This window comes from Periplaneta americana, chromosome 10, assembly GCF_040183065.1.
Source record: "Periplaneta americana isolate PAMFEO1 chromosome 10, P.americana_PAMFEO1_priV1, whole genome shotgun sequence".
Classification (NCBI taxonomy): Eukaryota; Metazoa; Arthropoda; class Insecta; order Blattodea; family Blattidae; genus Periplaneta; species Periplaneta americana.
Window position 1 is genome coordinate 104773696 of NC_091126.1, and position 25527 is coordinate 104799222.

The window sequence follows — 25527 nt, forward strand, 5'->3', positions numbered from 1 at the left end:
GGTATGCAGCTAATTTGACTGTTCCTAAACTAAAAGGCTTGGTGGGCACAGCAAAGACAGAGCCGAAAGCACACGGTCTGAGGCAAAGAGCTCCGCCTTCCTACAACTCACACCCCCATCCCTTCCTCGTCCATCACTGGGCACGAGAAGAGAGAGCCCATTTTATTACCTGTTCAGAAAACTTGGGTTTCGTAGACTACTACATATTCTGAAAACATTAGTAGCAATGAAAATGTGAAACTCTTTAAGTTATTACTTCATAATGCAATTAAATTGTATTATAATATAGTCATAATACGATAATAAAAATCACTGGGAGGGCACGTGCCCAAGTGCCCCTTAATAAAAGCCGCCCCTGTCAGGAATATAGTTTTCAGGTACAACAGTTTCTAACCCTTAAGTAGTCGCGTAGGAGTCAAACTGACCCATGGGTATTTTAATTTAACTGCATTTTCATTATTACGTTGACCTTGCTGGCCTTTATTTTCATACCTTCCTAAAACAAGGATACCTTTCGGCCACTGTCATTGTTGTTAGTCTAACAGTTACCTTGAATGAGTTAGGACGTGTTGATTTGTCACCGGGTCAGACTGACCCCCACGCGACTAATAGTGCCCTTTTATTGACGATCAGATTTTCAGCTGAGAGAGTTCTGAAGCCTTCATCTGCATACTTATGAGGTGAGAATGTGTTTATTTTATGTCCTTTTGTTTTTTTTCTATATTTAATTAATTAATTATTTAATTTATACATTATTTTGAATAAGCATAATTCAGGCAACCCTAGTTCCTTTCAGACAGAAAAAGTAACGAATTACATCAATGCCTAAGTCATATTTATTCACAACACCCCTCACACTACAAATCTCAGGATACATTTCTTTTTGGAGAAATTGGCTATGAATTGGCCAAACAACAAATAGGAAAAAGAGACATGATTAGCCACATTCCAAGACGTCTTCGAAATAGTGCTGCTAAAATTGCTAAAATCGACCACCTCCCCCACAGACGAAAGAAACAGAGGAGAATCCCCTACGTGCAAGTTGTAGTGTTTTTTTCCGAGACACGAAGACAACAAAACAAACAATTTTTGTGTCGCATGCAGAAAAATTATGTGTAAAAGCCATATGAAACACGTATGCTTATAGTGTCTACAATATAGGAAAAATGACGAATAGCCTATGTGTGAATTCCTCCACAAGGGTTATTAATCTTGACTTATTAAGTCTTGATTACCTAATTTGGACGATACTAGCTTAATAATTTATGTACTATAAATTCATGTTCTACTCGATTAACATCTATGAACATTTTGCAGGATTTGCAATTGTGTTATTTTCTGTGTAATTCCACTCAAATTTTTGTGTGTTTTTTTAGAGTAGAAATGTTTAACACACTTATAAACTAATGCTATGAATAAAGTAATTCATAAAAAAGTCGTTAAGGGCCTTATTTTTTTTCGATTTTCTTTGGGAGTCAAAACAATCCCCACGCGACTACCTATGTCCTTTTGTTTCACGCGACTACATGTGTCCTTTTGTTTCACGCGAGTACTTGTTAATCTCTGAAGGAGGAACAAAGTTCTTGAAATTTAGTAGAAATATGATCAATATGACTTTCCCTGAAAAGTGAAAAGTGGATACATATATATGGACTTTTTACTCAACAGTCCAGAGACCCACCTCCTTAAATATTTACTATTCCTCCTGAACCACCCTGTATATAATTATTAACCTCTTATTTATTACGTAGTTACACAGTGACGGTGACACTACGACCTAATTAATGTGACAATAAAGCGAGCGATGCGAAATACTTGTCACGAGACTTGAAGCCTGTATTAGTCAGGGAATTCCCATCAAGATAATTCGTCTCCGTCTCCACACCCTCAGCCCCGCAACGACTGAATGTCGCTAATATTGAAAAGGGGAGGGGAGGGGTTGAAGCGAGGCGAGAGGGGGGTGATTGACCGCGTTCATCGCCTGACCTGGACCCTAAAGCCGCTTCCTTATCTTCCCATTTGGGAGCCCGCAACGGCAACCCGCAAACACTCACCCCCTCGCTCATTCGACCCCACGGCGGCGGCGGCCATGGCGTTTCCTCTTCGCCAACCTCGTGACGGATGGCCAGCGATTACGGGCCCCAGTTCCTAAACCAAGCAACTAACCAAGGAACCAACTAAACCAAATAATCTTTTCCAGTCTCGAGGCCGCAAATAAGCTATTCCCTACAGGCCTCCCGACCGGTAGGTAATGCTTTATGCGCGTCCCTAAAATAGTGAACACTGTCCCTAAATAACTTATAATATTTTAAACTTCAGCACGAAACACAAAATAATCCGGACGTCACGCACCGAAGCTCACCTGCATTAAAAATTTAACTCAAAGAGCATCATTTAATAAACAGCTAAATAAACTTTTCTACCGTATCGGCAGCGTGAGTGGAATCATTGCTTATACAGGGACATCATTTTATTTTTACTAACATTTTTAATATTAACTTGCCTCTACCTGTGGATCAACGCCGTTTGCTATCCCCTTCCACAACTGGAGTTCGATGATACTGGCGTAGGCTGATATACAAACAAATCACTTTACTAGGTATAGGAGGGAAGAAAAGTAGTTCATCCATTTACGTAAACTAGGAAATATTGCGCTTTTGAGTCTAATAATTTTCATTAGGTTTTTGTTTAATCAAAATGCAGTACAGTATTAACAATGAGTTTTTACTCACGAACTGAGCTGTCCATGTGGACGTATTCATTATGCAGTGTATATTATACTGTCTACAGCACATTAGCGTACAATATAGAGAATGAAGTTAAATTGAAAAATAATCATAATATGGATATTTAAACACACTTTTTTATATGGTGGCCGTTCATTTCGATACAGGGTTCAGTTCTAATATGCATATTATCGCACTATAGACTATTGTACCTAATCCCAATTACCAGTTTCTTTCTTCGTACTAGTAACTCATGTTGAAATAATTCTGTGCCCACTCTATAAAAGAGTACCTTACGTACTGTAAATTCAATCTTCACTTCTGCCTGATCCGAAAAGATAAAATTACTCAGACATACTATCTACTGTCCGTCCAAGTGGTTATGTCGTAGGTTCGTAGAAAGGAGGGAAATCACGTGACAGTTAATTACTTAACGATGCCCTTTTATTTAAGTTATTTTAAACAGTTGTATAATATTACGTATACGTCAAATTCCTAACAGAAATTAATGTTCTCAGAAAAGAGCTAAGACAGCCCAACCACTAGCTGGCGAATAAAAGCTGATGGGGTTAACCAAGATACGACGTAGGCAAATGGACGACAGTACCTGTGGGAAAATAATTCAATATTAAAAGCTCTTTCGTCACTGGAAAAAGCGAACATATTTTTGGAACGTACTGTGGCTACTATGACTGTATATGCGGTCTTAGATCTGTGTGGAAGACTGTTGAACATCGTTAGTAGAAGGGGTAGGAGTGAAGTACATTCAAGAACTCAGGTACAATAAAAATTGAAGTAAAAATAAAATGATGTCCCTGTATAATTCTTGCAAACGGATGACGATCACTTACCAGTTACACAGTTAATATCCCACTCGCACAACGTGACACTTACCTGAAACATAAAAACAATGAAATTAGACAAACGGCTCGGTACACAAGCAACTTTTCTTATGCTATTTTCTTAAATAACGACCTACTGCTGATGTTAAATATTGCAGTATGATAATGAAAATAACAGATTCAGCTATTTTAATTACATCTATAGCCACTCATTAACTCGCATTGTTTTCACTTCGTTTTCGAGATAGAAAAATCTCTCTTACGTTCTTGACTCTTCAAATGCCTCGACACTTTTTGAAACGTATTTCTCCTAATTAAACAATCTGGAATTATGAAGCTTATATAATTGAAATATAAATTTCAACAAATCATGGCGAAACATTAAGGAATGTAATAAGACTTGAGTCGTATATTTGCAAAAGCAGCTACATCACAATTACATATTTTTTTCCAAGAGAAACAAAATACTTTATGACTTTATTGTATGTTAGGCCAGAGAAGGGCAAGAGTACGCACTTCAGGTTTAAATTCATCTCGAACTCAAAGTATTAGACTTCCTTTTTTTGTCTTTTTACTGCTGAATATTTGTTCTATATCATACCACGAAATAAGAGTTAAATGTAATTTTTTTATTACAACGTTCTTTAAAAATGTTTGAATTGAAACCTGCCAAATGCGAACTCTTGCCTCGCATGTGGGGCAAAAATACCTAGGTAGCAACTTACAAATAATTAATTTCAAAAAGTTTGAAATACATTTTATTTGAGAAATATGTATAATCAGTGTGTGTCAAAAATGATATCAGTACAAACACAATAAAAAATGAGAAAATTCACACAAGTAGCAACAAAATAAATGATTGAGCACAAAACAAATCAACCTCTACAGAGCATTGGTCTTACGGGTCTTGGCTAGTACACTGTTGCCGCAAGATGCCTCCGTTAGTAGAACGAGTGAGGTATAGTACCTCTATCTCACTCTCTTCCTAACATGTACAGCGTTCTAGGAAGTTTATCGCGGAAGATAGGTATGTTGAGTCCTTTGAAATGATAAAAAAAATCCTATTAATGCCATAATGTTGCCTGCAAAAATATACATTACATTTTATATACATTATAACTAGACTTCTGACATTTAGACCATTAACCAACCTCAACTAGGCTCCATAATGATCGAAATTAGACATTAAAATACAGTTTTAAGGACCTAAAGCGTTGCTGCAATTATAAATAATAGTACCAGTACTTACTTACAAATGGCTTTTTAAGGAACCCGCAGATTCAATGCCGCCTTCATATTAGTCCACCATCGGTCCATATCCTGTGCAAGAAAAATCCTGTGTCTATCATCATATCCCACCTCCCTCAAATCCATTATAATATTATCCTCCCATCTACATCTCGGCCTTCCCAAAGGTCTTTTTCCCTCCGGCCTCCCAACTAACACTCTATATCCATTTCTGAATTCGTCCATACGTGCTACATGCCCTGCTCATCCCAAACGTCTGGATTTAATGTTCCTAACTATGTCAGGTGAAGAATACACTGTGTGCAGTTCTACGTTGTATAACTTTCTTCAGTCTCCTGTAACTTCATCCAACTTAGCCCCAAATATTTTCCAAAGAACCTTATTCTCAAACACCATTAATGTCTGTTCCTCTCTCAAAGTGAGAGTCCAAGTTTCACAACCATACAGAACAACTGGTAATATAACTGTTTTATATATTCTAACTTTCAGATATTTTGACAGCAGAATAGATGACAAAAGCTTCTCAACGCAATAATAACAGGCATTTCCCATATTTGTTCTGCGTTTAATTTCCTCACGAGTGTCACTTATATTTGTTACTCTTGCTCCAAGATATTTGAATTTTTACACCTCTTAGGATAGATCTCCAATTTTTATATTTCAGTTTCGTACAATATTCTGGTCACGAGACATAATCATATACATTGTTTTTTTTTTTCGGGAATTATTTCCAAACCTATCCCTTTACTTGCTTCTAGTAAAATGTCCGTGTTTTCCGTAATCGTTTGTGGATTTTCTCCTAACATATATTTACCATTCGCATATACAGTACAAGAAGCTGATGTAACCCGTTCAATTCCAAACCCTCTGTGTTTTCCTGAACGTTCCTAATGGCATATTCTAGAGCGAAGTTAAAAAGTAAAGTACTAGTAACAATTATTATTATTATTATTTTTATAATAATAATAATAATAATAATAATAATAATAATAATAATAATAATCATCATCATCATAATGTTTTGCCGAAGGGCAAGTATTTCATTGCAAACCCAGCATTTTTCAATCTTTCTTATTTTCTGCCATCTTGCCTCGACCATATTTAAATAGTACTGCCAATTTTTTTCCACAGTCCAAAATATTGCAGGGGATTCCTCCCGTATAGCTTTAATTTCTGTTGGACTCATCCCCTTTTTTACGAAATATTTAATGACATTATGAAGCTCGATATTATATATTTTTGGCAATCTGTTCTCTGCACTAATTTCAAAATTAAATTACACATAATGTAGTCAACATTAAATTATGATTTTTCGTGATTCAACTAAAGTAAAATGGCCGCTAACAATGGAGGCATTGTGGACACGTTTTCAATGCCATTCAATATGAGACCACAAACTTTTCAAACACATCTAGGAAATGAAACGAATTATGTCTTTTTAGGATCTGATAAGTAAAACACGTAATTTTATGTCCTAACCTACGAATTAGGTCTTTTTAAGTCCTATAAAATTTAAGTATGTTATTCGTTGGTATATAGAACGAAAAAGAAAAGTGATATTTCGAGAGTAAAAAGATAGCAACAGAAAAGGTCCGAACCTGAGAATCCGAGGCCTGCTCATTATCGTAATACAAGGATACAGCACTACAAAAGGAGAAAACAAGAATGTAACACTGTTCACTGATGACAGAGTGACGGATTGACTTGCCTGTCATGAGAGTGGAGGGAGGGAGTGAGGGAGTGAGAAGTGTGGTTGCCTTTTTGCCAAATCATGCGTGGAAATCGATCAGGAATGGCGACATATTTTTCGGTCGTAATCTACCGAAAAGGGCTTCGTGATCGACTGGTTGACAACGCTGACTTTGCACTATGAGAACGTAAAAGCCATAGGCGGTATTTCAGTCGAAATCTCAACATCAACCTGAAAATGACATCACCTCTTCTGTGCTGTGCATAACTGTTATTCGCATTTAGCCAATCAAGTAAGGTTACGATTATAATACGAATGTGCAGTTTCTTATCGATTTAGTTCAGAACATAGGGCCGTACCTTAGGAAAGCTACAGCGGACATAATATGTTGAATTAGCATAAGAAACTAAGTATATAACCTTATGAAAATTATTTAAAGCCATTCAAATGAAACTCGACCATCGCTAATGGATTAAACATCATGCTTAATACTCTCCATGGATTTAACGAAAATCCATCACTAAGTGAATGTTACCGGTTTCATAAAGTTCCTGTGGTCTGGCTGTGAACAGGTATTTAATAGCTTCTTTCTTTTTTTTTCAGCTTCGTGCTATAGAAATGTACTGTCTCAATTCAATGCTAGACCTGCAGGAGAGTGGCTCAAAATAATGACACTCCACATCTTTCACAATGCCGTTCAATGACTGATTATCTTCCACCTGATATCGTCTGAGATTATGCTGGCAGATTGTCACACGTTCTGTTTCTTGCTTACTAGCTGTTAAAATGTATAGCTCTCACTGCGCGCTAACTCTAAAGGCTGATTCACAATAAACCGGAAACGGAAACGACAACAAGAACGAGGACGGAAATGTTAAAATATATGCATTTAAATGTAAGCATTCACAATAGTTAATTGTGAATGTTCACATTTAAATACATTTATTTTAACATTATTTTCGTTCACGTTCTCGTTGTCGTTTCCCTTCCCGGTCTATTGTAAACCAGCCTTAAGAGTGCAGGTGTTCTGGAGAATCGTATGAATACTTTTCTGGCCGAGATTCAGTAATAAACAAAGTTTCTTTTATATCTTATATATCACGGAATTAACGTAGTGAAAAATTGGCTTGACTCTAATCTCCTGTCCTTAAATATTAATAAAAGTATCTACATTCCATTTTCTTTAACAACGAAACGTTTACCTCCACCTATGAATAATTATCCCTTAGTAATACATAATATTTCATGTAATGAATTAATAAATAATTATTGTAATTGCTCACATCTAACACCTTCCACACAAGTTAAATATTTAGGAATTATTATGGATCAACATTTACGTTCGGATAAACAAATTGTTTTATGTGTATAAGTATATGAAATACAATTTATGAATTCATAACAGTTCGAAAATTTATCACTAAGGAGGTATTGAGAACAATATTTTTATCTAGTACAATCATTAATACAATATGGTATAATAAATTAGGACGGAGTAGTATCATCTGCACTTAATCCATTAATTTATTGCAAAGAAGATTAAATAAATTTGTCTTAACCAAAAATATGGATTACTCAACAAATTTAATTTATACAGATTTTAAAGTATTAACTATTGAAGAAATGTATAAATATAGTTTACTAATTAAATTACATAAGTTAGGTCAGATGCAACAGTGTTCATGAGTAGAATAGTTTTATATACAATAAAAGCAATTTGATACAGTTGTATGAACACTTTTTAATAATTGAATAAAATTAATAAAATCGATTATAAACCATACATGTTTCGGAGGAATACTCCTCCATCTTCAGTGGTAGTACCACGACTGTAACAAGAACATAAATTGTGTAAAACTCGTGGTTGATAATACAATTTTTACAAAGATACATAATTTAAAAATCAACAATTGTTAAAAATAAAATGACCTAAATGTTGAGTTCGCATGCATATTATAAACTTAAATAGAAGACAATTGATTAAAATAATTATTTGAAATTTTTAAAAACAATGTCGAATCGTAAAAGTATATGTGTTAAGTACAAAATGATTAACCAGAGAATTAATAATTAGTGTATGATGTTGAAATTAACAAAAAGTAATGTTAAAATATCAAGATTGTTAAAAATAAAAAAAATGACAAAACCTAAGTATTAATCATTTCAAAGTATTTGGTAATTAAGATTAGTGATAAAATTAGAATAAGAAAATAGACATTTAAGATGTCTTAAACTATACTACCTAGGTAAAACTTGTGTTTATGTTAATAAGTACAATGAAAACTAAGTGGGAAGAATGGACAGAATTACAATCAAGATGTTGGACTTACCGCAGGTGTGGATGTACGACCGCGTAACGTAGCTTAAGGAAGACTGTCCGATTGTCAATTTATATTAATTTTTTCCTCTCTTTTTCGCTTTCTCCTTTCTTTTTGCTCTTGTTTGTTATTTATTGGTTAGAATTAAGTACTTACTGTATTTAGTAAACTGTCCTGGTAAATTTTGTGTTATATTATTGGCTAAGACCAAACCGTACGCGGGTCTGGCTCTTACGGTAGTGGCTAGAAACATTTTTGTTTCATAATTTTAATTTGTACTCACTTGCTAGTTAAATAAATTAGTTAAATAAAATTTAATATAATTTAGGGGAAGAGAATCAACACGTTGAATAGAGAGATGTGTGGTCAGAACGAAATTGCGATCACGAAACTTTTACAGCTGATTGCTCTAGACTTGTCTCTCCATGTACAGCATCCTTTCTGTGATTGATTTCAGCAGGTGTGTGCTCTTCTGCAATCAAGAATAGATTGCAGCACGCTGTTCACTTTTGGACGCTTTTATCTTGCACCATTTGCTATTTTTTATATATTTATTCAGAGCAGATACGGCAGGAATACCAAGAGAATGTCTGCAACCTCTGTTATTAATAGGCCTACCTCTAAGACGAACTCGGGCCTATATTCCTATTGCATATAATACATTTCTGCTGACTTTCATCTGAACTAATCATGTAATTTACAGAGAAATAGCAGACTAAAATATCATATGATTATTAGAGGAGAAAAATTCGCTTCGGCGCCGGGGTCCTTGGTTCTACGTACCAAGTGCTCTAACCACTGAGCTACTCCGAAGTTCAATCCCTCTCCTCTAGTAATAATCATTCCATTCATAGCTGGATGAGTGTAGCTGGACGTCAAAATGTAGCTGATTACTTCCCAACCACAGAAAAACTTTCTTTAATATTAAAATTAAAAATGTTCGCTGCATCAGATAGCTAGCAGCACAAGTTAAGTGACAATATGCTCATGCATTTCGCATGAAACTCGCATTCGGGAAATCCTTTGTTCGATTCCCATACCGACCAATCTGACTTCGGTTTTTCGTGGTTTTCCACAGTTACTTAAGAAAATGCCAGGCTGGAATTTTTCCCACGGTCCATTTCCCTTCCCCTCCCGTGTAGAAAAGGAATTTAGATATCATAACACACATCATTTAACTCCATAGACATATTCAGGTCAAGACGCATATCTTTGTCCACTTATGGGAGGGGGCGTCTTCTCCACAACCGTTCCTGGGCCCCCAGCCTTCCGCAATACCTCATTCATTCCTTAAGAGAACTTCCAAGAGCGATTCGACACCTTGGAAGGGCCGTTGGAATGGATCCTGCGCTGTTTGGTCACCTTGTCGGTATGAACTTAGGGCGGGGGGAAGGGGTTCCCATTTGGTGAGGAGTCGCATGCGGCCGGTGGGATTGTACACCTCATCCTTATTCACCTCATAAATTCGTGGTGCAGAACTGGTCTTAGTATGGCCGATGTGCAAAGAGTCGTCCCTAACCCGATCCTAGCCACCGTTACGTAACCTAACCCAAGCGACAATATTCTTCAAAGGAGAAAGGCAACAAGGGTTCTTAGAGACAATAAAGTCGTTACGAGAGAAATGAAGTTTTTCAGCTATGCAGACTTTTATGACCAACCTTCATTTCGTGAATCGAACCCTCGGTGAAGATGCATACAATCAATCTTGTATTCTTATTGAAATCTTTAAAATTTGAGTATGTTATGTGTAGTAATTGAAGGGTACACGGGAATAACGATCAAGGTCCATTTTAGAAAGTTTCGAGAAAAACGAATTTTAAAGTTTAAGCACTTAATACTTTGTTATGTGTGTATTTAATAGAAACTGACGTAGTGGAATGTCAAGAACGATGATTTCTTATTACTAGCTAGACGACATGATAGTACTTTCTTTCCACTATAAGATAGCATTATTAACTCAATTTCGATTTTTGATGGACCTTGATCGTTTTTCCCGTGTACCCTTCAATTGGCAATCCTGACTGCATGAATCGATAACCGCCTTGTAATTACTAGGTTGCAATCCATTCAATGACATGACTAAATTAGATATTGTGGCCTTTAGTGCATCTGTTCCCTTTTTTCGTCCTTAAAACTTCTAAAAATATCTACTTCAATTTAGTCTCTTACAAAACAAATCAATCACTAATGGAGTTCATTTGTTCTTCTAGAGTCCACTGTGTTTTGTGTCAGCGTGCTTTGTTCAATATCAATTTGTACAGAATGGGTTTAATTGTAAACATTTTTCTATATATAGAAATGTAGACGGTGAAAATCGTAACTTCAAATCAGAATCGAAATTCGATTGTTCGTTTATTCTCAATAAGTGCAATGAACCTCAGTGTATACTTTGTCTCCAAGTATTTGTTGTACTGAAGAAATACAATCTCAAGTCACTCCATCTCAATTCATCAAAAGAAATATGATTTATTCCTGCGTGTCACGCATAACAGCATAAGGGGAAACTCACTCTGCAGAAAATTGTATTTAGTGATCTCTTTCGGCCTCCTACCTACCTACTTACTTATGAATAGGGAGTGGATGTTGATGAAAAGTCATATTCTTATTTTTCACATTAGGACGATGCCTATTAATATAGAAATTTAATCTTTTCTATGTTAATATCAACGTAAAATATAATTTCTTATATTGCATTTTTTGCAGTTTTGACGTTTTTAAACCAATAGGTCATTTTTATACTATTTTTTCGGCATTTTTTGTCATTTTTAATACTTTGAAGAAATTTTACATCATTTGGAATGCATTTTACTTTCTTCTTTACCGATAGGTCTATTAAATCATTTTCTAACCAAATAGGTCAGTAGTAATTACCTACTGAATAAGTGAATGACAGTGAAGTTTGAGCTGTATAGTTTGGAACAGATTCTAAAGTTCATCCCTCATTCTACTGAAGGCTTCACTTCACACAATGGAAGTAATGTAAATTGCTTCACAGCAGCTTAGTTTAAGTGAGGACTTTTATCGCTACTGTTATTTTGTCGGTACGAGGGTGTCTTCAGAATTTGTTTGGAAGGGGTGAAACTTTCACCATGTCCTGGACAGGACATTGTGTCCTCAACATGGTTCGGAAGGGATGTCTACTGTAGTAGACAGTATTTTTAACACAAACATTGCAAGAATGCACTCTGCGCCCATAATTTGTTTCGTCATTCACACTCCCTCATCTGGAAGAACTGGCAATAAAAATGAAGCGCGAGAGGAGGAAGAGACGGAGAATGAAGGCACTGACATGGACCACCCTTCATTGAAACACACTGTAAACTATCATAAATATCTATAGTTTTCCCTTAAAACCTTCATTTTGTTGCATGCTCTTTTCCTTTATCTTAGCTAAATTCCATGAATTTGCCTCCTCTCTCCAAGATTTGCAGGGCAGTCATTGAAACAAGGTGATTAATTTTTTAGACGATATGGTGCGAATACGGTGAATAATATTTAAATGTCATTTTCTTTTAATTACATGTCATTTTTCCATTAGTTTAAGGGCATTTTAATGATCATTTTAAGTAGATTTTTAGGTCGTCAACAACCGCCACCTACTTATGAATTATCGAATGCCAAGAAAGCTTTATCAGATGGGGAATTTGTTAAACGCTGAACATTTAATATGACTGAAGCGTTTAATAAAGAAAAAGCTAAAAATTTGTGGCTCGGTAACTTTGTCAAAACAAATTGGGAACTCTTTAAATAAATCCATAAAACTTTTTGATGTTATGGCTTACTTACTTACAAATGGCTTTTAAGGAACCCGAAGGTTCATTGCCGCCCTCACATAAGCCCGCCATCGGTCCCTATCCTGTGCAAGATTAATCCAGTCTCTATCATCATATCCCACCTCCCTCAAATCCATTTTAATATTATCCTCCCATTTACGTCTCGGCCTCCCCCTTAATGTAGGGATTCGTAACAAGCTGTTTTTTACGGTGATGGGTTGTTAGCCCTTCGCCCAACCCCCAAGCTGGAGGACCACCCCTTATCGGCTGTCCACGACTGCTTATTCAATATATTCGCAGCTACCCTCCATATCTGGAGGCCGTCTCCTCTATCCGCAGCCTGAGGACGCGCCATGCCGTGGTGATAGGGACCCACCATACATGGGATGTTATGGCTACTTTTGTAAAAATAACAAATGAAGGGATGAGAATGAGATAGACCACATTTTGCATGCCGAATTTAGGTAGCTTCGCCGGGGTAATTGTTTATTAAAATTGTTGAACTAAGGAATGAAATATTTTACTCTCTGCGTGACAATCTACCACATTCACTTGATCTTCAAAACAAACTGAAGGTATTGTGCTTCTTTAGGGTTTGGTTTCTCTGACAGATATTACTCAACATTTAAATGCACCTAATTTGCAGTTACAAGGATAAAACCAGACAGTTACGCAAATTAAGGCATTATGTTTATGACTGCAAAAGGAATTGAATGTATTTAAACATATGTTCCAGAAAATAATTTATTCCAATTTCTCATTGTAAACTAACTGAAGAAAAGATATTCATGTCTTGAAGTATATAGAATTTATTGAAAAGCTTATTTTAGAATCTAAATCATATATTACAAGATTTGAAGAGCTATTAAACAATTCAAGTTAAATCCACTTTTACCTTATTTTCAACTGAGTATGTCATCAACTTCTCAGAAACGAATTCCACCAAGTGGTAAACTATATTTTTCAAAAGAAGTTAATTTCACAGGTTAGGAGTATTCAACAGAGGAAATTCTCTTCAAAATATGTGGCTAGTTCTCAGTCAATAAATTAGTATCAAATTGTGACAAAACTATCATAATTCAATTTAAATCCTGTCCAAATTCAACCTCGCAAATTTCAAGCGCAATAGGTCCCTATTAGAAAGAAGAACAATCAAATTTCTTGGCTTAAAAATCGATAATGTGTTAAATTGGAAAAATCATATTAAAGAAATTACCCCCAAACTAAATTCAGCATGTTTTGCTGTTAGATCTATGCAAAAGATTAAATATCAATACCTTAAAAACAATATACTTTCCATACTTCCACTCGGTTATGAGTTTTGGAATAATATTCTATGGAATTTCCACAGATAGTAACAGTATATTCCTACTACAAAAAAGAGTAATTAGAATAATAATAGGTGTCAAATCTACGGAATCGTGTAGGACTATTTTCAAAAAAACTACAAATAATGCCCATGGCTTGTCAGTATATTTTCCATTAATAATCTTCCTCGTATATTATAATCGTGAAAACTTTGTAACTAATTCAACAGTTAAATACGCATAAAAAATGACTTTCATACTCTATCGGCAAGTCTATCGAGCTATCAAAAAGAAGTACATTATATGGCAGTAATAGTCTCCCTATCGATATAAAAAATGAAACTCGAAACATAAGATTATTTAAGGTCAAATTAAAGAAGTACCGTACCTAATTTCTCACGCTTTCTATTCTGCAGGTAAATTCAGGACATTCAACAACGCTTCATGAAATTGATACTAAAACTTTGTTTTGTACTAGCGCACTATAATGTAAACCTCTTCTGTAGGCTTATATATTTCAACTAAACTGTGACTATAAATTAAGGGCAGTATTCATAGACATTCTTAGCGCGGGCTTCCGGTGGATGATCAGCGAACTAACGTTTTTCGTATTCATAAACCAGTGTTAGCGATATGATACGATTTTAATCCTGTACAAGTAACCAGTCGATAGCCGGGGCTAGTTTAACACGCCCGTAGCGCGGGCTAGCGAAATGTCTATGAATAAAACCCGAAGGGCCGTATTCATAGATATTTTTAGCGCGGGCTTTCGGTGGTTTATCAGCGTTTTTCGTATTCATAAACCAGTGTTAGTGATAGGATATGATTTGAATTCTGTACTAGTAATCAGCGGATAACTGGGGCTAGCTTAGTACGCTCGTAACGCGTGCTGCGAAATGTCTATGAATAGCACCCTAAGACTTTATAGTAGTACTAAATTTGTTTACTTGTTCCATATTCTAGCTGTGAAGCAATGTATGTATACCATGGAATATTAATAAATACAATACAATACAATACAATACAGTAATATACAGTATATTTACAAGTTAATACAAAGCCTTGCTAATATCCTTTATTTCGGAATTGTATGATTCGATAATCATGTTACATAATTTTTTTTATAATTATACTTGACAATTCTTAATAAAACATTATTTCACATTATGAAATCAATTATTTAAAACATTAAATGCTTTCTATATTGTGAATGACAATACCCAATCATAAACAATTGCGCAGTATATCCTGATACCTTGTCAAAATTGTTATACAATATTTACGTATTTTTATAATAAAACTAAAGTAGGGCCTAATTCAAATCTCTTTTGTTTTACACACATATACAAAGATCCGTGTTTGTCCTTATTCGTGAAGGTTTGAACATTATACATTTTTGTGACATTCTATAGAAATAATTCTTCCATTGTCAGTTTTGCTGGAAAGTATCCTGTAATGGACTATATAAAAATCATTCCTAATTTTTCATCAGACATCAAGGTTCACTAAGGGGAGATTGTAATATCTGTGGTTTCCTGTTCTCATAAAGAGCCAAAAAACTAAAGAAAAGCTTAACTTCAAATAGGGTACCAAAATGATAAAGTTTAAAATTTCTCAGCCATGAAAGTGGTGAGAATATTGGTTAGTTTAATTTGTATACAGCATCGTGATTGCGGCTTAAAATCTTCAATAACTAATCATAATTTCCAAACGAAAAACAGTATACAAATACACGGAAAGCTTTGTTTATGGCTCTGAGAAGAGACAAAATTGGCAGAAAACCGTGGACTGCAACAAAACATTCTCGTGGTTGTAGTTAGAGTTTCATTAATGGTGCACCTACAAACATAGGCACAGATTTCTTTATTCCGTTCTGTTCTCTTTTTCGTTTCCGTTCCCAGTTTGTTGTGGACCAATCTTTATCTTGAACGGTGAACACAATTAAAGTTGGACTCTGTGGAACAGATTATAAAAATAAAAAATATCGCCTAGGTACACAAGACTTGCAAGCCAAGAGAGTTCCCTCAGGCAAACTCATTCCTGTTAAATTCTGGTCTCAAAAGACTTAGAAAAACAAAATTTCGTTTGAAAACACTTCTTGATTCTATGGACCTCTTTCAAATAATAGGTTTTGAACCACTTATGTACATCAATGTTTAATCTATTTGTTTCATTCTGTTTTCACCTTTGCCCAGAATAATTTCAACCAACACTATATATGTACAAGTATTTACAGACCTTGCGTTCAGTAGGCCTAATGGCACAATTTTCACCGCTTAAAGGAACATATTTCTCCTATTGCAATCGATTGGGTTGGGGAGAATTATTTAAACTGTGCTGGAAATTATCTAAAATTTTCTGAAATACTTGAAAGCTCTATTTTAAGGATACTGTTTTTGTTCCCTGTAACGTTCTCGCACTGTTTATCTTGTGCTTTGCCATCCACTTTTAAAGACACGACTCTTGTGATTGAATCTGTAAGTTGTTTTCAAACTTCAAAGATGTTTTAACTTTAACAGACTAGGAACTATCAATTTTATTCTCAGATAAAAGAAACAAAAGAAGTGACATACATCCAGACCCGATGGAAAAGAGATGAATCTCCAATTCTCTACATGCAAAATGAACACAGGACTTGCAGGATTTGTATCTAGGTACGGTGCCAACTGACACAGAGGGTGCAGGTAGATGTCAACACAATTTATTTTTAATTAATAGTTAAATGTCATTAAGAAGTACATAGATTAGAATCTGAAAAATAAAAGCAATAGAATTAATGTGGTATATAAAGTAACTCAATCAGTTTTGAATTTCCCCACAGAGAAAAAACTGTTTTTGAGAGAACCTAGGGAACTCTGACAGCTTCATAAGCAATATTCTATTCACAACTACTAATAAATTCATACAGTAAAGTCATCACCTCCACTATTTTAACTTCAGTCTTCCGTGGTATCTCGCTAAATATGTCTTATTATATTTCAATACCAAAAAAGAAAAAGTCAATAATTTATTATATCATCAAGTTATGAAGCCGCTGAATTCAGTTTCCTCCACTTTATAGACACACACACAAAACTTGCATGAAACTCTCCCAGGAATATAAACTATGTGTAAGAACAACGGAATAATAGACCCGTTCTCTTGTCATTTTCCTCCCGGCTTGCCGCAGGGAGCCTGCTCTGACTGACAAGCAGAAGCGGCGCGACGTCAGGATCATATTATTATTGAAGACGCGTGATGTTACATGGATACTACAGCCAAGGAATAGGGTAGGCCTACACCACAGTCTAGTATATACAGTCACGACGCTCAATATGTAATAAATATGCATCCATAGATAGTTGCTAACCACTAGGATCGCTACTATCGCCTCATTACAGACAATGCGAAATAGTACCTGCACAGTCTATTGTTCCTGGCAACCTCAACAACTTAAGCTTCGTGACTGTATATACTAGACTGTCCCTACTCTATGAAACAATCCATTACTTTAATCCTTATGAAGGCGTGGAATATTGTAAATAATGGAGATTTATAGCAGGAAAGCAACGGAAGCAGTTACCAAGCACTGTAACCCGTGTGTTTATTCTAGAATAAATAGCAATTCCATATATTTAATGGACTTCTTTGGAAACGTAAGCCAGAGCATAAAATAATAGAGCCGCATTTTCAACCTGAAGTCCCGAATTTGAATTCTGGCGACTACAATTAAGAACATGTTTTGGACTTGTTCGTAAAGACAAATATTGAAACAGATTAACTAGCGAATCTCCTGTTACATCATATTAACATTGATTTAAAATACGCAACGGACTTTATCATCAGTGTAGTAACAAAAATGAACTGTTGTAAAAATACAGCGATCTCCACGGAAACAAATTTTTGGCATTCATGCAGTAAACATTGTGCGTAAAAAACAAGATAGACAATACCCGATGATCATGCCGAAAACTCAGCATTCGGGTACGTTTCTACTGTACAAGTAAGGAATCACTTCATATTATGAAAATATTCATACTTTTTAGAATTAATTATGATTGTGGAGAAATGGAATAACATGATTAAGAAACTTCAAGCGAGAGAGACTGACAGTGGTTTTATCCACATAAACTTCTACGAATTGGATATTATATCTTCAATTTGTGTTTCACAATGTAGCTATATAATTTATTAATATTTGTTTTATAGAAATGACAGAAAAAATTTGTATGGAAAAATATGGCACAATGTCCTAATGCTTTCAACAAACAACACTAAAGTGACCGTCTGTTGCTTTGAATTGTAAGTATTATTATAATTGCTTTAACTGCAAGGACATATCGCTATTTTAAGTGTTTGGAACGGTACACTGTTGATACATAAGACTGTTGGGATCTACTGATCATTTCCCGAACTGTCATCCAGTATCTGGTGACATGCCATCTATATTATACAATTACTGAGGTTGTAGGTCGTACGAAACAATATCTATATTTTAATACGTTATTTATTACATTTTATAGGATTGAAAACTTAAAACTGCGAAATTACCCGGGTTTGCACTATCTTAATGTGTCTATCATCCGATATCTTCTTCTGCCCCGAACTCTTCTTCCATTGACCATTCCTTCCAGTGCAGCCTTCAGTAAGCAGTTTCTTCTCAGCCAGTGACTCAACCAATTTCTTTTCCTCTTTCTGATCAGTTTCAGCATCACTCTTTCATCACCCGCACTTTCCAACACAGCTTCATTTCTTATTCTGTCTATCCATTTCACACGTTCCATTCTTCTCCATATCCACGTTCAAAGTACACTGTAAGGCTCAGATATGTCCTGCGATGATAGACTACATATATCGTCCGTTTCTTGGTAAAAGTGATCAAGTCCAAAATGCAAAATTGTTGGGAAAACGCATTTAAAAGTTTAATGTTCCATCCAAAGATAACTGCACTTCTTTAGATGTTAGTAATAAGTTATTTTGAAGGTAAATGTGCTATATTATTAGTTTTTAATATAAAATTGAAGGGTACACGTGAAAAACTATCAAGGTCCACCAAAAATCGAAATTGTGTTAACCCTTAACTACTATCGTCGGGTCAATAATGACCCAGCCACTTTAATTTCTTAGATATCTGTGCAAGTTTTAATAATTCATTGTTGTAGCTTTCTGTATTCTTCCACGGCGGTGTTCTGCATCAGTTAAAGCTTGATTGTCGTCAGAAAAAGTTGTACCTCACTCACAAGGAAGAAGTCGGGTCAGCAGTGACCCGACAATAGTAGTTAAAGCAACTTTCTTTGCGATAAGTGTTTTTATATTGTATTTTATTTTGTGAATAATTCCACCATGAGTGAGAAGAAAATTACTGCTTGGTTAGACGAAGTGTCTGAAAATGATTTAAGTGATGCAGAAACTATAGTAAGTGATCATGATACACAGAGAGGAAGAAATTCCAGATGAAGATCTCAGGGAAATATTACATTCCTCAACAGAAAATTCAAGTGAACTGGATCAACCAGAGATATTTGCTGTGCCGGATGGTAAGTCATACACATTAACAGTGGCGCCTCGTGAAACAGAATTAGTAGCGGCTCGTGAAGCAGGATTAGTGGCGGCTCGTGAAGAGGATTCATCTGAATTTCTACAACAGGTACCAGCTATAACTACAGGACTAACTCAAGAACCAGAGGCATCTACATTGACAGAACGTGAACTAGAAGTATGTGCAGTGGGAGATTGTGAACCAGAGATATTTCAAACATATACAGGAAATGGAGAAAGTGTTTATGGAAAAAATAGATACAAATGGTTTACTGCACCTTTCCACAGTTCGAGGACCAGACAACATAATATAGTTAGGGTAAAATTGCCTCAACTCAGAGGTTCAAGAAGAACGATTCATTCTGATGAACCAATTGATTTTTGGAAGTTACTTTTTGACGAAAAATTCTGAATTTGATTGTTACTAATACAAATGAAAAAATAACAGAACTTTCTGCAAACTATGGTAAAACAGCTTCATTCACTAATCACATCGATACTGTGGAACTGAATGCTTTTCTGGGGCTACTGTACTTGAGTGGAGTTTTCAAGTCTGGCAATGAGGACGCAAAGAGTTTGTGGAATGCTCACGGTACCGACAGAGATATTTTCAGAGCCACAATGAGTTTAGATCGATTTCTGTTTCTATTGATTTCAATATGGTTTGATGATCCTGCTTGTCTTTTTTCTTCAATGCATCACGACAGCAACATTGCCGGAAATGGAAAGCCAGAAATTATTGAAGATTACAACAGAACTAAAGGAGAGGTAGATTCATTGGACCAAAAGTGTGCAAACTACACTGTTCAGAGAAGAAAGAGAAGATGGCCACTTGCAATTTTCATGTCATTAATGGACATTGCTTCTGTCAATGCTCATGCGCTTTTCACATCGAAAGAACTACATGCAAACATAAGTCGTAGGGATTCCGGTGTAAATTTAGGGAAAGCTTTAGTTAGCCCACATATTCAACGAAGGATGATTGAATCTAGACTTCCTAGAACATTACGAGCAACCATGAAGAAAATTGTTGGAGAGAAGGATAAACCTGAGAGAAGAGAGGAGCCACCTACGAAAAGCAGACGGTATTAGGTTTGGCCATCTTCTGTTGGCAACAGGCATTCCATAGTCTGCAGTGAATGCAATAGCACTGTTTGCAAGAAATATTGCACTGTTAAGGACATCTGTAATCCTTACAGTGAAGAGATACATAGCACTGATAGTGATGAATGAAAGTGTCAATGAAGATGAATATTGTAGTACCTGGTGACACTGGTCAGTCGACCTGGTTGGCGAGTTGGTATAACGTTGGCCTTCTATGTCCAAGGTTGCGGGTTCGATCCCGGGCCAGGTCGATGGCATTTAAGTGTGCTTAAATTCGACAGGCTCATGTCAGTAGATTTACTGGCATGTAAAAGAACTCCTGCGGGACAAAATTCCGGCACATCCGGCGACGCTGATATAACCTCTGCAGTTGCGAGCGTCGTTAAATAAAACATAACATTTAACACTGGTCATGGATTATTTATGTCTCTTAGCTGTTCTTTCATGTATTCAGTGATTTTTTTATCGTAGGAACATTTTTTTATTTGATGTTTAATGGCCAAATAATGAAAATGATAATTTTGATTTTCTTTCTTTTTCATTCACAGCTTTTGTTATACAAGTATAATAGTTGCTTGCAATTTTGTTTAAAGAAATTATATTTTCACCCATTTGCTTGACAGTTTTGTTGTTTAATGCTTCAATAACGGTAACAATGCATATGTGTAGTGAATAAATTATTAATTATACATGTTTTGTATGTATTTACAACTCATTGAAAATGTACGATGAAAATTTTACTAACATTTAAACATGATGTATTATAGAAGGTAAATTGGATAATTTCAATTAATGTTACGAATACGGTCTTTAAAACCTCCAAAATACTGTGTGCTTTAATAGAAAGTTCAAAACTTTCCTCAGTCTCGCAATATATAGAAAAATGTTTTCGGGTCAGATTTGACCCGATGACAGTACTTGTGTTCCACAAAAGGACAATAGTAGTTAAGGGTTAATAATACTATCTTACAGTGGAAAGGAAGTACTATCATGTGGTCTAGCTAGTAATAAGAAATAATCGTTCTTGACATTCCACTACGTCAATTTCTATTAAATACACACATAACAAAGTATTAAGTGCTTAAACTTTAAAATTCGATTTTCTCGAAACTTTCTAAAATGGACCTTGATCGTTATTCCCGTGTACCCTTCAATTATGTCTTACATTTTCATAATTCGTAGAAGCCTTGGAATGTGACTTGGTCACTTTTACCAAGAAACCGAAGATATACGAACTTATTACAGCAATTCGTTAAAGCGGAAGAATAGGAATTAATTAGGAAATACTTTGCAAATGAATATAAGTATATACAGGGTGTTTAAAAATACGGGGCATAATTTCAGGTATGTGTTTCCCACATGTAGACACTCAAAATAGTTCATTACAACATGTGTCCGGAAATGCTTCATTTCCGAGTTATGGCCTTCACAACATTGAAATTCAACGGAACGTTTTTCTTTCCGCAGGTCATTGTCATTACAGAAGATGTTCAAAATGTCCACCTCCTGCTTGAATACAGACCTCTCATCTATGTCTCATTGACCTGCGAACACGATCCCAAACTCCAGGAGTATTATGTATGTCCTCAGAACATGCCACAATTCGATTCCGAAGGGAGTCCAAATCAGGCACCGGAGACGAATAAACAAATGATTTTAAATGGCCCCACAGATAGAAATCGAGAGGATTCAGATCAGGTGAGCGTGGAGGCCAAGCAATTGGGCCACCTCTACTTATCCATCGATCAGGAAACCTTCGATCCAAGTACCGGCGAGCCGTACGACTGAAGTGTGCACGAGCGCCTTCATGCAAGAAGTGAATGTGTTGACGATTGATCAGTGGAGTGTCTTCTAAAACATGGGGTATGATGTTTTCCAGGAAGTTTGTGTACGCCTGCCCCGTAAGTCTGTTTACAAGTACATGGAGTCCAACTAATCGATCACCAATGATACCGGCCCACATGTTGAGGGGGAACCCCACCTGGTGATGAGATGGAACAGTTGCACGTGGGTTTTCATACGCCTATACATGCTGATTGTGGAAATTTGTTATGCCATCTCGTGTGAACTGTGCTTCATCTGTAAATAATACTAAGGCAGGAAAGTTCGGATTTACACCACACTGCTGCAAGAACTACTGACAGAACCTAACTCGTGCAGGGTCATCTGCTGGTGACAGGGCCTGTACGCGTTGCAAATGATAAGGATACAATTGATACTCTTTCAACAGTCTCCAGACAGTCGTATGAAGAACATTGACTTGCAACGCTACCCTTCGTGTGCTGAGAGAAGGAGTCATGTTCACAGCCTCCAGAATCTCCTCCTGTACTTCTGGAGTTGTAGATCTTGGTCGTCCCCTTTCCAAATCAGGAGAGTTAAATTTTCCATACTCGCACAGACGGTAATGGAGACGTACAAATGTCTTCCGATCTGGACATTGTCGCTGTGGGTACCTCTCCTGGTGCAAACGACGAGCCAGCGCAGCATTGCCGTCCGCCTTACCGCACATGAAGTGTATCTCTGCCAGCTCTTGATTTGAATACCTGTCGCACAGTCTAACGCCTACACAACACTGAATGTAACCTTCGCCTCGGAGTGAACTGTCAGAGTGGCCTCTTAATGTCTCCTTTGACGGCAACGACCTGCGGAAAGAAAAACGTTCCGGTGAATTTCAATGTTGTGAAGGCCATAACTCGGAAATAAAGCATTCCCGGACACTTGTAATGAACTATTTTGTTTGTCTACATGTGGGAAATACATACCTGAAATTATGCCCCGTATTTCTAAACACCCTGTATATATATATATATATATATATATATATATATATATATATATATATATATATATATATACACACATATTAAAGGGATAGTGGATCGAAAAGCAGAGATATAAAGGTCCACCATAACTATGAATTGGAAAGTTGGCTGACAAATAATTATCAGTTATATCAAATAAAATATAAATTTATTACATAGATTTTGTGAGGAAATTGGTTTCGCTCAGATAAATGGAGTCGACTTTCACTCATATGAATCGAACACGAAGTACGAAGAAAAAGTGCGTACATTTCCTCTGAATCGTATATGGGAAGATTTTACATTGCGTAGTATATTCACATAACAAAAACTGAAGGGATGTCTAGATTGTAACATTTGTAGCTATACGAGTGACTTCGGCACAGTACACCAGTTTATTTCGTGGCGATGCAGTATACAGTAGAAGAGTGAATTCTTATTTATTAATCGTACAAAAAGTGTCATCCTACATTTATACGAGAATATCCTTCATTTAAACAACGATCTCATTCAGCAATCCATAATTTAGTGAAATAGTAAGAAAAATATGTTCAATTTACATGAAAAGAAGTCGTATGAATGGCTTTGTAACTGTAGATAAATACGATGACATAGGCTAAACTAAAAAGTCTCCTAGGAATTCGTTAAGAAAGTTACCTCAACAGGCAAGTGTATCCAAGACAAAGCTGTTAAATATAAAGCCTTGTGAGACGAGAGTAAAGTTGATCATAAATTTAATGAAATAGATAACGTGCCTGTTTCAATTATATCGATGTAGAAACAAAATTAAGCGTGATTAATGTGTATGCGAAAGGATGGTCGACAGTTTCAGCAGCTATGTTAAAGTAAGACACTGAATTACATCTGGAATACAATCTATAATTCGCGAGATTTTGTCAAAAAGCTTTCGCACTGATCACCCCTAAGCGAGCTGTTACTTGGCCATGTCATTTTTCGAAGGGCCGGCGTACTAAGCGAAACCTATTTCCAGACATACAAAAGTTATACCAAACATCAGAGCGATGGCGGGCGTCCTGGCAATTAGGCATTTCCTAATGAATGTAATAGAGTAATAGACGCTTCTCAAGTAGCTGTATATGTTCCTCTTTTAATAATCTTGGATTAAATGCATTTTTTAATTTCTCTTTAGGTGAGTGTTTCATCTTTTGGCCAATCTTTTCACGTTTAAAGTAGTAACTGTAAAATTATTTTGTAAATTCGGACAAGAAAATTCTTTGGACGGGACCTTCGAATTTACTCCTGTCAATAACAAAATTTGTATTTCCCTTTGTGATGATCCCTACTTCTTGCAACTTATCTGCAGCTGAACAGTCGAAGACACCAAATCGGCCAGATATGTTTGCCCCTGTGGGAAGACGTGCCCACATTTTACATTTGTAAATCATTCCCCATAATGCCTACCGCCAAAACTAGAAACATTCCTCAAAACATATCAGTAGGGGATATGACGTTTGAAATAGTGAAACCATTTAAATACTTAGGCTCCATAATCGATTACAACTGCGATATTAGCGTAACTGTTAAGGACATAATACTGGCAGGTAACAGAGCATACTTTGCGAATGTTAAATTGCTTAGTAGTCGGCTAATTACGAGAATAACCAAACTAAACATATATCACACTCTAGTTCGACCGGTAATAACATATGGATCCGAGACATGGACTAAAGTAGATCTCCTATGATGTTTCGAGAGAAAAATTCTAAGAAGAATATACGGACCAGTATATGAAAACAACGAATGACGGATACATTATAATGAAGAAATCAATCAACTGATTGGAGGACAAGATATTGTTAAATTTATAAAATCGCAGAGGTTGAGATGGCTGGGACACATACAGAGAATGGAAGAAAACAGAATTCCCAAGAGAATATTACAAGGGAAAGTCCTCAACACAAGAAGGAAAGGAAGACCTAAAAAGAGATGGCTGGATGGGGTCATCATGGATCTAGAAATAATCGGAGTAAGGGGTTGGAGAAAGAAGACTGAAGATAGGACAAAAGGGAGGACTGTTGTACGAGCGGCCAAAACACACTCAGGGTTGTAGTGCCAGATGATGATGATGATGATGATGAAATCATTCCCCATTGGTTCTTCTATATCCCCAAAGTTAAACGATTCAAATACAGTAGATTCAACAATGAAAATGGTCAGGCTGATAAAATTATTAACTTGGT